The 18607-nt window shown below is 39.0% G+C and overlaps 1 pseudogene; it reads left to right on the top strand.

Moving 5' to 3' along the window:
* The first annotated feature begins 11321 nt into the window (after positions 1-11321).
* LOC127079198 (uncharacterized) lies at positions 11322-13140 on the top strand (annotated as a pseudogene).
* Positions 13141-18607: the final 5467 nt, after the last annotated feature.

The raw sequence follows: 18607 nt of genomic DNA, 5'->3' as shown, positions 1-18607 counted from the left end.
GTGTTCGAACGGATGAACCCGTTGCCTACGTACCTTCCATCAAAGGTAAGGATCAAAACGCCGTAGTTCGGCTAAAAGATTTCCAAAAGTTGGTGGATTCAATTTTAAACAATAGCACTGAGGCTCTTCATTATCAATGGGAGAAAACTCGACCAAGACCAACATCCACCATGCGAGGATAGCTTCGACGTACTAGAGGGGTTAGCCCTGTTTTCAGTACGGAAGTCTTATAGTCGACTCACTAAGGATAGGGTGAGGTTTACATCAACCACAATGATAATTGAAACCTATGGCTAATGTGTGAAAAGATTAACAATGGACAAAGCCAAAACAATTGAATGTGTGAAGTTAATTGATTGTGATTGTGAAAGTAGGGTCAAAGTATGATTAAGATTGATTTAAAGAAGTATTATGAAATGGAGTTTGAAAAAAAGTCAAGGACTTGGGGTCCAGGTTTTTAATTTGAAAACATGAAGATGTTTGCACAATATCTATCTCAAGTTTGAAAGTAATGTGTGAAAAGGTTTAGGACATAATGGGGATGAATGGATGAGGATGAATGTAAAACTTCTTAGAAGGTTCACCTCTTGAAATCATATAGAAGATGATTCAAGTGTGTCCTTTGGAATGGCAATGAGCAATAACAAAAATAAGCAAACAAATGATACCGGATGCCACTCAATGGTCTTACTCCAATCTCACAAACAAAAGCGGATACCGGATACCAATAGATGGATTTACACCAATCTCCTAAACAGAAATGGATATCAGAGGCCACTCAATGGACTTATACTAATCTCCTAAAACAAAATGAAACTTGGATACCGGATGCCAATCTGTCTGGGCTTATACCAATATCCACCATATGATCATAGGAAAGCAAATGCCAACTTGCAGGGACTTACAATTGCATCCTCACATAAACAAACAAAAGCAAAACATGGATATCAGATGCCAATCTATCTGGGCTTACTCTAACCTCCACAGTATGGTCCTAGGAATACAAATGCCAACTTGCAGGGACTTACAATTGCATCCTCACATACAACAAACAAAAGCAAAACATGGATGTCAGATGCCAATCTATCTGGGCTTACTCTAACCTCCACAGTATGGTCCTAGGAATACAAATGCCAACTTGCAGGGACTTACAATTGCATCCTCACATACAACAAACAAATGCATCAAAGAAAAGATGAGATGAGTGGCCAATGTGATGGTCTTATACTCACTTCCATATCCTAGGAGCAATGGCCAATGGATGGTCTTACAATTGTCCTCAATGGGTAAACAACAATGATAAGTCATAAAGACAAATGAGATGGTTATGCATTAATGAGCAATAAATGATGGTAAATGCACAAAGCATGCAAGCAAACATGTGTATATGAAGTAAGTGATCAATCAATGAAGTCAATCAGCACACATTATAACCACACAATGAGGCTCATACAAAGGGTTAGGCATTGAAGCCAACTGGAATAGGTTAATGGTGCTCTTAACCTTGCCATTGAGGGGCTAAGGTGAAGCAGATGAGAGGATATGAGGGGCGTGCCTCATTGCTCTTATCCCTGGCCAGGGAGAGCATTTGAACATCAGAAGGTGTGGGAGTTCAGAAAGTAGGAACTCTCTCCACAGATTATTGACTCGATAGATCTTGGGTTTGGATCTCAATGCTACAACCATGTAATGGGAGCAAGGAGAAGACTCACAGAATAGTGGGAGATAGACTACATATCTCTTATATCCACCAATTGCCTTATTAAAGGACTTTTCCTGCTTGGGACAAAAGTAAACACACACAAGCATTGCCTCTTAAGGAGGACTTCAGACAGTTGCCTGGCCAAGTAACAGGCCAGGTCTTCCAGACTACATGAAGAAAAGGGATTATACCTCAATGCAAATTGCTATAAAGCAAAGCAAAGCAAGTTCTTAAAGAACTAAGCAACTAAAGGTACCTGAAATAGTCAAACAGAATCAGTACACAACTCAAAAGTTAAAGCAAAAGGAGGTAGGAATCAACAGTCAAAACAAACAGACAAATGTGCAATGCACAAGTCTCAAGGCATATGAGCCAAGCAACCTACAAAACAAAGAGGTTAGCTCATGATAATCAAATAAACTCATTCAACTTGTATAAGTTTCTTTGAGGAAATTGCTTCTCAACCTGAAAACATGAACTCAAACATAAGCAAAAGGACCACTAGGACATGCCTAGGGTCAAAAGGGAATGAGAGAGTCAAAACAGCAAGTGACATCCAATCAAAATCAAATTCAAACATTTAAGAAGCAAACTCAATTGGTTTCATGTTCATATCATGCATCATCATCATTTCATAAGCAAAAGAAGTCAAAGCATGGCAAATGAAAGCTCATAGAAGTCAACAGCAAGACTCAATTCAAAACCAATCATAAACAATTCAAAAAATTATCAAATAATTCATGATCAATCATAACCCATAACATGACATGCATATAAAATTTCAGCTCATTTGGATCATGGGAAGATGGTCAATGAAAATCAGAAAGGCAGGGCAAGTTTAAGCATGCTCAAAGAAGTCAACCAAACATGTATCAACTTCAAAAAATCATGAATCAGTGATAACATATGAGAAATGAATGGGATCAACACCATGACAAAGCTTAAGATGTCTACTAATCACATGTCAAATTTCATGTCCATCCAATAAAGTATGAGAATTTCACAAATGAAATGGGAACATGTACCACAAAAAGTCAACATAAGACCAAACAGGGGACAAAAATCTCAAACAATTAGAAAATGCCACAAACAAATCCAATAAAAATCACATGTAAACTAGACATTCAAGAGTACATTCATGCAAAAATTCAAAGCAATTTGAGGTCAAGAGGCATGGTACTGAAAATCATCAAGTTGCACATCAATGGTGTGACACAAATTGTCACACCCTACTTCAAAAAAATCATAACTCAACAACCAGAGATGATAAATTCACAAACTCTATACCAAAATCACCATGAAGGTGTCTAGTTTAAGCACAAAATATTTCAAAGCCATTGGATAAAGCATCATCATTTCACAAATGTTTTGGCAAAAGGTACAAAAAATGAGCACATGTCACAAACCCTAGCATCATTAAAAATCCACTTATCCAAAAAAATCAGGAAAAATCATGATAAATAAGTAGAGATCCAGATATACACAATGCAAAAAGTTTCATGAATTTTGGATTTAAAATGGATGAGTTATGAATTTTGTAAGTTTGAGCATCTAAATGAAATAAATATTAAAACAAAACATGACTTAATGAGTCCAATGGCACGGGAGTGGCGTTTTTGTAATTACTGGACCAACTTAACAAAACGCAGCGTTTGGGACAGAACAAGGAAATGTTCTGATTGGCCATATGGGAATGAAACAGTAAACCACATGCAACACGTGAACAGGAAATCTGGGCAGCACATGAACTAGGGTTTCGAGCTACAGTACAAGTTCATCTTCTTCAATCAGTCGAAAAAATTTTTGTGCCCAGAAAATGAAATCCAGCACATCATTAGAACCAGTAAACCACACACATTCACAATCCATCATCCATATTCACTAAATCAAGCTATCATGGAAGCATCATGTGAAAACATAAATGAACATCAACTTTCAAATCAACATTTCTTTCAGTATAGGCAACCATTCAACACGATTCAAAGTGCAAAATAATCAGCAAGGCAAACTCTACACAAAGCATAGCAACATTTTGAGAATAATGAGATTCGAAACCTTACTTGATTTTGAAGAAAATGATGAAACAGTGATGGTTTGGTGGTTTGGCTCAAAACAGATGCGCAGGGGTACTCCAGGAAGTGAATGGATGAAGGGTTTTTGCTCAGCAATCCTTGAAATGGCTCAGCTCGAAATCTGCCATGGATGAGTATTGATGTAGCAGTGCTTTTCCTTGCTTACAGTTAAGATGTGAGGCTCACAATAGCTTCCAAATGGTTGATGGGTGATGGAACAAGCAAGCAAGACTCGAGTTCTTTCAATGTTTTCAGCAAAAGTTCCCAAAATGGAGAAATGAAAATTTGAGAGAGAGAGTTTTTCTGTTCTTGAATTTGTGGCTGCTAGGGTTGTGCTTCAACAGAAAATGATCTTTATGTATGCTGTTTAAGATTGGTTAAGTGTGTTTAGTTCTGTGGTAATCCAAATTTGTAAAATGACATGTTTTTGCTAATTAATGATTTTCACACACATGGTGAGGTGCAAGAGCCATGGCTGCGAAATTGGGCTTTGGACAAGTTCAAAATATCATTTCAGACCCTTTTTAATTGGTAGGATTGGTTGGAAGTGTTTAATTCAAAAGTTCATTTTTGTACCACACTTGAAATTAATTCATGCCATTCCAAAAAGGCCATTTTGATTGGTGAAGTTTTGGTGAATGATGATGACATATTTGGAAAGAGGGGATCAAATGTGACTTGTAGCAAAAAACCCCACCCAATTTGGCCAAATGGTTTGGGAGATATGGCCTTTTGAAGTTCAAAAATTTTGGAGAATGAATTGATCATAACTTGCCAACCATTCATGGGAATTGAGTGTTCTTGGACTTTTTGGAAATGGGAGAACAAGATCTTCAACTTTCATGTTGGGCAAAAATTCATTTGAAGCTTGTATCATGATGTAAGTTTAGGATCAAGAAGTTTCCATTTTTGGCAAATTCCAATTACAGGTCAACTTTCTATTTTTGGAAAATTTTTGTCTGACTTTATTTTCTTCACTGTGGATGCTTGACATGTTATATGAGGCTTGTATAGACATGAATGAGACCTCTCAGACCAATTCCCACCATTAAATCACTGATTAAATGGACAGTTGACCAAGAGTTGACTTCAGTTGACTTTTCTAGGGTTTTGGATGACTGAACCATGTTCTGATGAACTCCAAGCCCTAACCACTTGATATCTTGATCCAAAATGATGTCACAATTCATATGAACTCTTGATGATTGATCATGGTGCCCAAATTCTGCAAGAATGGCCACCATCCACTGCAATGACTGACTTTGACTGTTTGACTGATGATTGCTTCATCTGCAAGTAACATGGTTAGATGACAATATTTTTGTACTTTTGGTTAGTAGACAGATGAAAAGCAATGATATACAAATGCAAAATATGCTTGGTGATCAAGAACCACACTCACAAGATACCCACCCACTAGGAGGGAAGCTAGGGCATGCAATGATCCTTGAAGCCATGATATGATATGATATAGGCCATGAGGGATCTTAGGGCCAAAATTGGGGTCTTACAACCTGAGCCCGGATCTCGGTGGAAACTCATGTTTGATGGTTCCTCCAACTACATGGGGCATGGCGTAGGGGTTGTTCTATTAAATCCGAATGGTGGATACACTCCTTTCACAGCAAGGTTGTGTTTTGATTGCACGAACAATATAGCAGAATATGAGGCGTGCATCCTAGGCATTGAAGCAGCAATTGATCTTCGAATCAAAATCCTCGAAGTATGTGGAGACTCAGCCTTGGTGATATACCAAGTCAAGGGCGAATGGGAAACCCGTGATACCAAGTTGATCCCATATCGTGCCTATGTCATGGAATTAATAAAATACTTTGACGAAATCACTTTCCGTCATATCCCGAGAACTGAGAATCAAATTGCTGATGCTTTGGCAATGTTGGCTTCAATGTACCAAGTTAGATTCCATAATGAAGCACCTCTCATTCAGATCGAGCGGAAAGTCGAGCCTGCCTACTGCCAGTCAGTTGAAGAAGAAGCCGATGGTAAACCCTGGTTTCACGACATCAAATGCTTTTTGCAAAATCAAGAATATCCAACAGATGCCACAACCCTTGACAAGAAAACATTAAGGAGGTTAGCATCCAAATTCTTCTTGAGCAATGGTGTGTTGTACAAGAGAAATCACGACATGATTCTGCTCAGATGCATAGATGGACGTGAAGCGGACATGTTGATCAAGGAGATTCATGAAGGATCCTTTGGAACTCATGCCAATGGGCATGCCATGGCCAAGAAGATTTTGAGAGCTGGTTATTACTGGTTGACCATGGAATCCGACTGCTTCAATTATGCTAGAAAATGTCATAAATGCCAAATCTATGCCGACAAGGTACACGTGCCTCCGACTCTACTAAATGTTTTGACGTCACCTTGGCCTTTCTCAATGTGGGGCATCGACATGATTGGCGCCATCGAGCCTAAAGCTTCCAATGGTCACCACTTCATCCTGGTTGCCATTAATTACTTTACCAAATGGGTAGAAGCCGCCTCTTACGCTAATGTGACAAAATAAGTGGTTGCACGATTTCTTAAGAAAGAGATCATTTGCCGTTATGGAATTCCAAGCCGGATCATCACAGATAATGGGACGAATCTAAACAATAAGACCATGAAAGAATTATGCGAGAGCTTCAAGATTGAGCACCATAATTCTTCACCATATCGTCCAAAGATGAATGGCGCTGTTGAAGCCGCTAACAAAAACATCAAGAAGATCTTGCAGAAAATGGTAAAAACCTATAAGGATTGGCACGAAATGCTACCCTTCGCATTGCATGGATATCGGACTTCCGTCCGCACTTCAACAGGGGCAACCCCGTTCTCTTTGGTATATGGGATGGAAGCAGTTCTCCCAATTGAAGTAGAGATACCTTCAATGAGAATCTTGATGGAAACCAAGCTAGAAGAGGCTGAGTGGATTCAAAATAGATTTGATCAGTTGAACCTCATAGATGAGAAGCGATTGACTTCTTTGTGCCATGGACAATTATACCAGAAACGGCTTAAAAGGGCTTTTGACAAGAAAGTACGTGTTCGAGAATTCAGAGAAGGAGACCTCGTGCTTAAGAAGATCTTGCCAATACACAAAGACTCACGCGGGAAGTGGACTCCCAATTATGAAGGCCCATATATTGTGAAGAAAGCTTTCTCCGGAGGCGCCTTGATTCTCACAACTATGGATGATGAAGAGCTCTCACACCCCGTGAACTCTGATGCAGTTAAAAAATACTATGCCTAATAAAAACCCGCTAAATCGAAAATCTGAAAGGGCGATTTAGGCAAAAAAGGGTATCCCGGTGGACTGAAAACCCGAAAGGGCGGTCCAGGCAAAAGTTAGGGATGAATAAAAATGGTAGCTCGCTAAGTTGAAAACCTGAAAAGGCGACTTAGGAAAAAAAAAAAGAGCGCCCCGGTGGATTAAAAACCCGAAAGGGCGATCCAGGCAAAAGTTAGGGGCATAAAGGCATAAACTGCATCAGTTGTTACTGATTAACACCGAAGAATTTGAGGTGGAAGATTAATCCAGTCACTCCCCTTAGGAGCAAGGTTTTGGGGGAATCGTATCTATTAAGGATGTTAGTGGTCACTAAATTCGATGTAAACCTTTCCTTATTGCCATTTTCCAAAAAAAATTGTAACACTCTATGGAGCTACGCCATTTGTGTGCTACCATTCTTGAATAAAATACAAGTTTTTTCCAATCATTGTTAGTTGTGTTCATCTACGCTTTTCTTTGTTATGCAAAATGTCCTTTATTTGTTAATAATGAAGTTTTGAAACTTGGAAAAAGAATTTGAAATTTAGAACAAATTTACTTTGATACATGTGAAAATCGAAGGAAAATCATTTGTTTCCCCCGAAAGGCTCAAAGTTTGCATAAATACTCCAGGATCATCAACAAAAGTCCCCATGGAATATAACTCATTAATCCTTTATAAGGATGGACCTTTGGTTGTTTATAACTGTCAATCATGATAGTTTCTCCTCTGGATGCGCTTGTTAATTGTACGGGTATGAGTTATTGGTGTTGAGGAATCAGAATCTCTGTCCCTACAAACACCCAGTCTGTCAAGTGTCAGCATAATCATGATCATTCATATATCATGCAAAATTTCAAATCATGCATAGCCGGGATGTACTTCGTGCTCATTGTGCATTGACCTAGGTCTTGCTGTTGATCCTATGTCCTTGGACCTCTAATTCCGTTTTGTCTTTGGTATCTTTAAACCAACATCCGGTTTTCGCAGTCATTTTCAAGTCCAATTGTTGTTGGCAAAATCCGTTAAAAGCTGGTTGTAGTCCCTTGCTTACGGTCAGAGTCCAATTGTTGTTATTCCGGTGTCAGGTCATACTTGAACCTGCTCTGAAGTTTTTCCTTTTGTTCAATACCATTCAGGTCATATATGAACCTGTCGTTGAACCCTTATTCCGGTGTCAGGTCATACTTGAACCTGCTCTGAAGAGTTTTTTCTCTGTTTGTTCAATACTATTCAGGTCATATATGAACCTGCTGTTGAACCCTTATTCCAGTGTCAGGTCGTACTTGAACCTGTACTGAAGATTTTTCATTTTTGTTCAATACTATTCAGGTCATATATGAACCTGTTGTTGAGCTTTATTCCGGTGTCAGGTCATACTTGAACCTGTTCTGAAGATTCTTTCTCTGTTTGTTCAATACTATTCAGGTCATGTATGAACCTGTTGTTGAACCCTTATTCTGGTATCAGGTCATACATGAACCTGTACTGAAGATTTTTTCTCTCTGTTTGTTCAATACTATTCAGGTCATATATGAACCTGTTGTTGAGCTTTTATTCCGGGGTCAGGTCATACTTGAACCTGCTCTGAAGAGTTTTTCCAATTTTTGTTCAATACTATTCAGGTCATATATGAACCTGTTGTTGAGCTTTTATTCTGGGGTCAGGTCATACTTGAACCTGCTCTGAAGAATCTTTCCAATTTTTGTTCGATACTATTCAGGTCATGTATGAACCTGTTGTTGAGCTTTATTCCGGTGTCAGTTCATATATGAACCTGCTCTGAAGAGTTATTCTCCATGATTATTCCCCAGCATTGTCAGGTCATATATGAACCTGTTTGTTGTGTCTGAACCGGTTGTGCATTTGCTTTCTTATTCAGGTCTGGTAAGTCATATGTGAACTTACCCCAGAAATCTCTTGTACTCTGAATGCTGTTTATCAAATTCCACTTCGATTACTCCCCAGTGTGCGGTTGACTCTCCAGCAGGACTGTCTTCCCCAGTGAGTTTGTTTTTTACCATTTGTCTGTCTCCCTGTAGACCACCAGCATTCCCCACAGTTTGGTCTGTCTAAGTAGCATCTCCTGTCAAGGGTCCACCATATCCCTAGCAGATAAAAATTACAAAAAAATCATGCATCCATGCATGTCATATCATATCATATCATATCATATCATATCATATCATATCATATCACATCATGTCATAGGGATTCAGGATCAAAATCCGGGTCTTCTTAGTATTTAACCATCTCCCACTATGATCATATGAAGAGTGTCCTGCTTCATACTCTCTAGTGAAGACGCTTAAATAGGGGCAACTGTCATACCCCGATTTTGATCCTGAATTTTTTCCATTCTTTTCATTCTTATTTGGCACTTGGCCTAAGGTTCATTTGCATACATTCATTCCCAAATCCTTATTTTTGTTACACATTGGTCATTGTCTAGGCCTTTTTGATCATGGTGTTTTTTGATTATAAAATGGATTTTAATTATTTAACCTTTTTAATTTTCAATTTGATTTTAATTTCGAATTAAGTTTAATTCCAAATTTCAATTTAATCTTAATTGTTTATTTTACTAATGATTCAAACTCTAATTGATTTTAATTTCCAAATGAATGTTAGAGTTAATATCAAAGTAATTTTAACGAATTATAGATTAATTTGATTTTAATTTGGTTTTTGCTAATTTGTTATTATTATTTAAATTGATTTTTAGATTAGTCTTGGATTATTCCTAAAAATCCATATCCATTTTTATAATCAAATATCCAAATTACTTGAACCCACAATTAACTCCATTTTTTTCAATCCAATAACCCAACTCTATTTTTAATTCCATATCCAAAATCCATATCCATTATCCATTTGGAACCAATTTAAACCATAACCATCGTTCCCATGGAAAGTGGATTAACTCATAACCTTTAAACATCACCACTTGGATACATGAAGTCCTGGAGATACAAGGAAAGGCTTCTTTTGACTTGCTACGAGAGAAGCTAACTTTTTTATTCACAATAATGTCATTTTTTTACAAAACATAAGTTTATCCAAGGCATACTTAATTTACAAGAAAAACAGAGATACACGTAATCCAAAACGAGAAAAGGGAAAGAAGGCACTCGTCTGAAGCATGTTCATTCACAGAAGCAGACAACGTTCTTTATTCGCTTTTCCACATCAACTTCACCGCGATTTCATGATCAATAGCTACGGCGGCATGCTTATGAACTTAGCTTCTCATGTTATGTAGCAGAATTCAACATTCATCAGATGGCATTGTAATGCATTTTGAACATTCAATTTCTACGTCAACCACGAATTCGGTACCGCAACAGCATCAACCGAAATTGAGACGCAAAGTGGATTGAAAGAAAAATCACTGGGTGAAGATGAGGATGACGATGACACATAGTGAAGAGGAAAGTAGGTATTGTTGATTGAAGAAGTTGCAAAAGTTTCTGAATACCTCAGTGAAGCTTGGAGCTTTGGATTCTCCTTGAAGGTTCGGTTGTAGTTGTAATTTACACCATTGCCTTCTTGCCCAAGAATAAGAGCCAGGGATGCAAGAACAAAACCATTTCCACAGCCTATTTCCATGCACATTGTTGGATGATGTTCTAAAAGGCTAGTGCAATCAACTAGAAGAGCGTCATCCAATGCGACATAATCATCACATGGTTCATAAACCTCGTCATGTGAACTAATAAGGCGAATCTGAGGAGCTAATTATACACCTGAACATGACACTTCTGAACTGCCTGCTGATGAGGAGAGATTTGCATACGATTCTAGTTGAAGGATCTGTATAATAGTAGCATGAACTTCCTTGTAAAGTTCTTCAATCCGTCAAGCTCAAACGCCTTCTGGTTCATCTTTAATCGCATCCTTCATGTAGGAAGTGACATGTCTACCAAAGATACACTTCCTGTGAATTTCGGCATCAGTTTGGTCCTCATGCTCGAACCGTTTTGTTGTCGCAGCAACCAAACTCCAATCTCATATTTGCTTCACTACCGCCATTGCCATTCATCTTTATCACTGCAGCACATCTCCTCACCAAATTACCTAACCGTAACCTGCAATATCACAGCAGTCCATATTTCGGTTACAAAGGCCACAACAGAAAATTGGAAAGAACATGACAGCATCAAAAAAACTCACCGTAACCGCTGATAATTGTTTGGCTCCCCACAACAGAAACTTCAGCAACAACATGTTTTTGTGAGTGGATGGATGCATGTGAATGAACATGGACAAATGTGTGGTCCATATATTAAGGAGCAGTTATATGAGGGGCTAACTTCAGGTTTCTTGCCATTTGAGCCTCCTGTGTATCCTGTAATCAATGGCACAATAACTAATCCTGTACCATTGAATTATTTCCAACAGTATCCTGACCATGTTTCCACCAGGTTTGCATACATGGGTATGAATTTCTCAGACACAACGATGTCTACTAATGGCTCCTCTTCTCGGGATATGACAATATATGGGCAAGATAGATCTTTTGAGCCTGCTGCTCTTATGGCTGTTAACACAAATTCAAAGTCTGTTTCATAGTCAAATGTCAATGACTGCACTAAGGAATCCAATCACTTGAATTTAAACTCAGAGGCATTCAGGAGAATTATTTCTTGTCGGATGTCGGGAGGAGAATGTTGTTGGCTTTATGAGGATAATAAGGGTATGAAACAAGGGCCGCATTCCATTTCAGAATTGATTTCCTAGCACCACCATGGATATCTTGAAGATTCAACAGTGATCTCCCATTTTGACAATAAGTATGGAAGCTTTGTGTTGTTGGCCGCTGTAAATGCATTGAAAGGAGATATATCTGGAACCATTTGTGGATCAGATTCCAAAAGCAATGGGGTCGGTGATGATCAGACTGTAAGGGTTCCAAACTGATTGGAAAGTACACAATCATCAAACTAGAGCTATCAGCCCTTGAATCTTGTAGGTGTAGCGTTCTCCTGCAAAAAAAAGAAAAGAAAAAGAGAGTTTATTTTATCTCGAGTCAGCAAAGTAACAGAAGACACAAATTGTAAAAGGAAATTCAAATAGAAGGGTAAGGATGTATTGGCTAAAGCTAAAACAGGCACACAAAAAAAACAGTTACCTTCTTGCTCCAGTCATGTTTGTGAAAATTCCCCTGTTAAACTTTGCATATCCGATGCTAGCACTAGAGTCTTTACTCTTCCAACTGTGCCTAATTTTATCAGCAAAAGTCGAAGGATGAAGGGGGTGTTAGTGCAGTTGAGGTTTCACCAAACGTGGGTCCTACCATTAAGGCTTCTGCTGCCTCACAGATGGAGTCTGATATGGCGGCATTATCCGTTGAACTAAGCAAACTACGGACAGGAAGAGCATCCGCTGGAATGCTTGATCACATTATCGTAGAAACTGGAGGTGTCAAGATGCATTTGAATCAGTTTGCTCTTGTTTCCGTACTCGATCAAAAAACCTTATCTGTTAATTCTTATGATCCAAAGACACTTAAACAATTAGAGAACGTCACTGTTTCATCTCCATTAGGATTAAATCCTAAAACAGATGGTGAAAGATTGATTGCTGTCATTCCACCATTGGCCAAAGAGCACGTGCAGGCTATGAATAAGTTGGTGATTAAATCTTGCGAGGATACTCGGCAAAGCATTAGAGGAGCTCGACAAAAGGCAATGGATGCCATTAAGAAACTGAACTCCATGTCTTCCCCAGCGATGACATAAAAAGATTGGAGAAAGAAGTTGATGACTTGACGAAAAAATCTATCAAGACTGCGGAAGAGTTGCACCACCAAAGCCACGTGAAAGCCATGCTCCCAAGCTCATTGTTTTCTCCTGCAAGCATTAAACCACATGAATATTCCGGTTTTCACTGCGGTAAAAAAACACAAATTAATAACAAAGCAGTTAAAAATCCAGAAGTTCCCAATTTGGAATTGAGACAAAAACGTAGAAGAAAGCAAAACCCAGTTTACCTGTTCCAACCCAAGCATCGATTAGGGCGACCGAACCCTGACCACCCAGAAGGGGGTTTTGCAGGATACTCTTTTGAGCTCCATATGCCATCCTGAAAACCCTAATTCGTAGAGGATAAATAGTGAAGGGATTAGTGAGTAGAAGGGGGGCTACAATTCGAAACGAAAAAAAAACCTAATCGGAGGCGGAATTAAAAGCTACCAAACAGAAAAAAAACCCTAAACCTGAGAATCAAAGAAAACCTGGTTGAAGAGTTGGAAGAGCTTGAAGCTTCATCATCAACGTCATTACCGCCACCGAAGGTGAGTTTTTGCTTGAATCTTTCTGGAGCATTTCTTTGAGAGCGAAAGGGTGAGGATGGGTGAAAGTGAGACGGAGAGGGGAACGAATAGGCTAGTGTGAGCTTTTGAGTGAGAGGGTTTTAACGAAAGAGAGCAAGATATGGAGAAGCGATTTTCGAGAGAAACGCAGTTGGGAGGCGTAAGAGGGAGTTTGAAACTCATTGAACTCTTCTGGATTATGTTACAGTACCCTTTCGTTTTTTATTTCTTTTATGCATTTTCTTTTTACTTTTTCAACAAAACCACATTTAAAACTAAAAAATTACACGTTAAGTCTTCCATTTCTTTTATTTAATAGGGTATTAATGTATTTGTTATTCCCCAATCCATTAACTCTAAAACCCAACAGCCAAGCGGCTGGGTTTAATTAGGTTAGTCCAACAGTTTCCTTTTTCTTAGTTTTTTTTATTTTTAATTCTTTTTTTATTTATCTTGGTTTATATATTTAAGTTAGTATTAAAATAACAACTAGTTGGTAAGTGGCCTGGTGGAGAGGAGTGGTTTCTAGGACTTTAGTGTAGTGGGTTCGATACCCCTATATGTAGCATTTTTATTTCTTTTAACATTTTCTTTTTATGTTTATGCTTTATTACTCATAGTTTTTTTTATTATTGTTTAATAATGCAAATTTGATTTCTTTTAATTTCATCATTCATTCAAAACCATTTTAAAACTATTAAAATCACATTTTTTCTCGATTCAATATCGAGCCCATTTTCATACCCTTGTAAGTCGATTGCTTTTAAGCATCGCCATCAACCTCACATGGCTTACTCTTGGGCCTTCTTACAATGAGCTCTTAAGCAACATCAACTTAACTTTCAATAATTTCAAACCTCGATGCTTTAATTGTTTTAATTTAATATTCAAATCATTTTCTAAATAAAACGTGAAGAAAAAGATTACCTGGATGGAATGTCCAGTCGTAATCCCGAATATTAGGCTCAAGCTGTAAGAGCTTGTAAGTCATAAATATTCGTCTTCTCGCCAAAATATCCGTAATTATCTCAAATCACCTTCTAAATAAAGCGTGAAGAAAAAGATTATCCTGGAGGAAATATCCAGTTATAATCCCGAACATTAGGCTCAAGCTGTAAGAGCTTGCAAGCCATAAATATTCGTCTTCTCTTTAACACTCCAATATTCAAAATCATTTTCTTAATAAAGTTGGAAGAAAAAGGTTACCTGGATGGAATGTCCAGTCGTAATCCCGAATATTAGGCTCAAGCTGTAAGAGCTTGCAAGCCATAAATATTCGTCTTCTCTCCAAAACACCTGTAAATATCTCAAACCATCTTCTTAATAAAGTTGGAAGAAAAAGATTACCTGGAGGGAATATCCAGTTGTAATCCCGAATATTAGGCTCAAGCTGTAAGAGCTTGCAAGCCATAAATATTCGTCTTCCCTCTAAAACATTCATAAATATTCGAATAATTTTCTTAGCAATATTGGAAAGAAACAGACTGCCTGGGTGGAATGTCCAGACGTAGTCCCGAGTATTAGACCCAAGCTGTAAGAGCTTGTAGGTCACAAGTACTCGTCTTTCAAACTTCAAAATACCTAATTCCTACCTTAATACTTTTTCAATAAAGATGGAAATGGAACATGGTGTATACCATGCACTCCTGAGGCTAGGATTCGAGATGTATATCTCGCTCATCCAAGTTCTCGCCATCACTCAAAATACATCCAACCAATCAAACTCTTTTCTCGCCGCCGTGCGATTAATCGAAAACCTTTTTTCATAAACGAAAGATATATTGTCTTAAGTGATACAAAATAATGTTTCGGCCACGATTGTTAAGTAGAGATAAATGACGCTTTTCCGAATGTAGATTTATAAATCCGTTCGATGTGTGGTATGCGTTCACTCCTCATCTGTTTTGGGTAAAACAATGTTTTCGTCGATTAATACAATATAGCTTTCGCTAAAATCGACCAACAAACAAACATTTTTCTACCCAGAACTACGTAAGCCTTGATTTCTCTTTTGAGATACGTAGGAGCAGGATTTATGAATCTTGTCAGGCCCACTAATAAAAAACTTAGGTTTAGTCCTTCGTTAAAAAATCCAAAAACATTTTCCTCTCTTTTACTCTTTCTTTCCCACTTAATAATTTGAAAAGCCTAATATTTCAAGCTAACATTAACGCACACAACTGACCTAATGGTTCCCGTTGAGTACAACGGACGTGAGGGGTGCTAATACCTTCCCCTTGCGTAATCGACCCCCGAACCCTGATATTGGTTGTGATGACCATATCTTATCCTTTCTTTTGTCTTGGGTTTTATCGATATTTCCCCTTTCCTTTTTAGGAAAAAATAAAGTTCGGTGGCGACTCTGTTCAGTCCATCATTGCGAGCGTGCGATCGCGTTTCGCTTTGTAGTCGTATCCCCATTTTTCGAGGTGCGACATCAGTGAAAGAGGTATTGAGGTTGATCCTGCAAAGGTCAAAGCAATACAAGAGATGCCTGCGCCCAAAACTGAGAAGCAAGTCCGAGGTTTTCTGGGCCGCTTGAATTATATTTCCAGGTTCATATCCCACATGACTGCCACATGCGCGCCGATATTCAAGCTCCTCCGGAAAGATCAGTCCCATGATTAGACAGAGGATTTCCAGAAAGCTTTCGACAGTATTAAAGAGTATCTGTCTGAACCTCTGATCCTGTCTCCGCCTATAGAAGGAAGACCTTTGATCATGTATCTAACTGTTCTTGAAGACTCAATGGGCTGTGTCCTTGGTCAGCAAGACGAATCAGGGAAGAAAGAGTATGCTATTTACTATCTGAGTAAGAAGTTCACTGCTTGTGAGTCTCGATACTCAATGCTTGAGAAAACATGTTGTGCTTTGGCTTGGGCTGCTAAGCGCTTACGCCAGTATATGATAAATCATACGACCTGGTTGATATCCAGAATGGACCCAATTAAGTATATCTTCGAGAAGCCTGCTTTAACAGGGAGGATTGCCCGTTGGCAGATGTTGTTATCTTAGTGTGATATTGAGTATCGAGCTCAGAAGGCTGTTAAAGGTAGTATCTTGGCTGACCACTTGGCACATCAGCCGATCGAGGATTATCAGTCAGTTCAGTATGACTTCCCAGATGAGGAGATTCTGTATTTGAAAATGAAAGATTGCGATGAGCCTACACTCGATGAAGGGCCAGAGCCTGGTTCTAGATGGAGTATGGTGTTTGATGGCGCTGTAAATCAGTATGGAAATGGTATTGGGGTAGTGATTATTACTCCTCAGGGCACACATATTCCTTTCACAGCAAGGCTAACTTCCAAATGCACAAATAATATGGCTGAGTATGAGGCCTGTATTATGGGATTGGAGGAATGCATTGATTTAAGGATCAAGCATCTTGATGTATATGGTGATTCGGCCCTCGTTGTTAATCAGATTAAGGGTGAATGGGGAACGAATCAACCCGGTCTCATTCCATATAGGGATTATGCGAGGAGAATTTCAACGTTCTTTACTGAGGTTGACTTCCATCATATTCCTCGATATGAGAATCAGATGGCAGATGCTCTTGCTGCACTTGCTTCGATGATTGTGGTGAAACTTTGGAATGAAGTTCCCAATATCATTGTAATGTGCTTGGACAGACCAGCTCATGTGTTCGCAGTAGAAGAGGTAAAAGATGATAAGCCGTGGTATTATGACATCAAGTGTTTCCTTCAGAACCAGGTTTACCCGCCTGGGGCATCTGTGAAAGATAAGAAGACTTTGAGGAGGTTGTCAGGCAGTTTTTACCTCAATGGCAATGTGCTTTATAAGAGGAATTTTGACATGGTTCTGCTCAGATGTGTGGATAGACACGAAGCAGACCTGTTAATGACTGAGGTCCATGAGGGTTCATTTGGTACTCATTCCAATGGACATGCCATGGCTAGAAAGATGTTGAGAGCAGGCTACTATTGGCTGACAATGGAGTCTGACTGCTGCAAATATGTGAAGAAATGCCACAAGTGTCAGATTTATACGGATAAGATTCATATTCCCCCGACACTTTTGAATGTGATTTCGTCACCATGGCCTTTATCCATGTGGGGAATTGACATGATTGGCATGATAGAGCCAAAGGCATCTAATGGGCACAGATTTATTCTCGTAGCAATTGATTACTTCACCAAATGGGTTGAAGCATCGTCGTATGCAAATGTGACCAGGCAGGTGGTCGTGAAGTTTATCAAGAATCAACTCATATGCCGTTATGGTGTGCCAGATAAGATCATTACTGATAATGGATCCAACTTGAACAACAAAATGATGAAAGAGCTGTGTAGTGAGTTCAAGATCGCCCATCATAATTCTTCTCCTTATAGACCTAAGATGAATGGGGCTGTTGAAGCTGCTAATAAGAATATCAAGAAGATTATCCAGAAGATGGTTGTCACATATAAGGATTGGCATGAGATGTTGCCATTTGCTTTACATGGATATCGGACGTTTGTCCGCACTTCAACAGGGGAAACCCCTTTCTCTCTTGTGTATGGCATGGAGGTTGTACTCCCAGTAGAGGTGGAGATCCCATCAATGAGAGTCTTGATGGAAGCCAAGTTGACTGATGCTGAATGGGTTCAGAGTCGTTATGACCAACTGAATTTGATAGAAGAGAAGAGATTGACTGCCGTGTGCCATGGTTAGTTATATCAACAGAGAATGAAGAAAGCTTTTGATAAGAAGGTCAAGCCTCGCGTGTTCCGAGAAGGTGACCTTGTGCTCAAGAAAGTCTTGTCTTTCGCGCCCGATTCTAGGGGTAAGTGGACTCCAAACTATGAAGGTCCATATGTTGTTAAGAGAGCCTTTTCAGGCGGTGCTTTGATGCTTACAACTATGGATGGGGAGGATTTCACTCGTCCTGTGAATTCAGATGCAGTCAAGAAATACTTCGCCAGAAATAAAAACAGAATGACTCGCTAAGTTGAAAACCCGAAAGGGCGACTTAGGTAAAAATGAGCGTCTCGGTGGATTGAAAACCCGAAAGGGCGGTCCAGGCAAAAGTTAGAGACATGAAAAAAATGAATATTTGTATCCCGCTAGATTGAGTACCTCACCATGGGGCAATCTAGGAAAAAATTAGGGATTTGGCAAGTAACTGCATCCTGACAAGACTTTGTTCTACAACTGTCACCCATCGGAGATTCTTACTCATTCGTCATCAACCGAAGCTTCGAATACATCGAATTCAGAATTGGTGGAGAAATGGTCA

This window comes from Lathyrus oleraceus, chromosome 5, assembly GCF_024323335.1.
Source record: "Lathyrus oleraceus cultivar Zhongwan6 chromosome 5, CAAS_Psat_ZW6_1.0, whole genome shotgun sequence".
In the NCBI taxonomy this organism is placed as follows: Eukaryota; Viridiplantae; Streptophyta; class Magnoliopsida; order Fabales; family Fabaceae; genus Lathyrus; species Lathyrus oleraceus.
The sequence above is the reverse complement of the archived record's forward strand: the minus strand, read 5'-3'. Positions and strand labels throughout refer to the sequence as shown.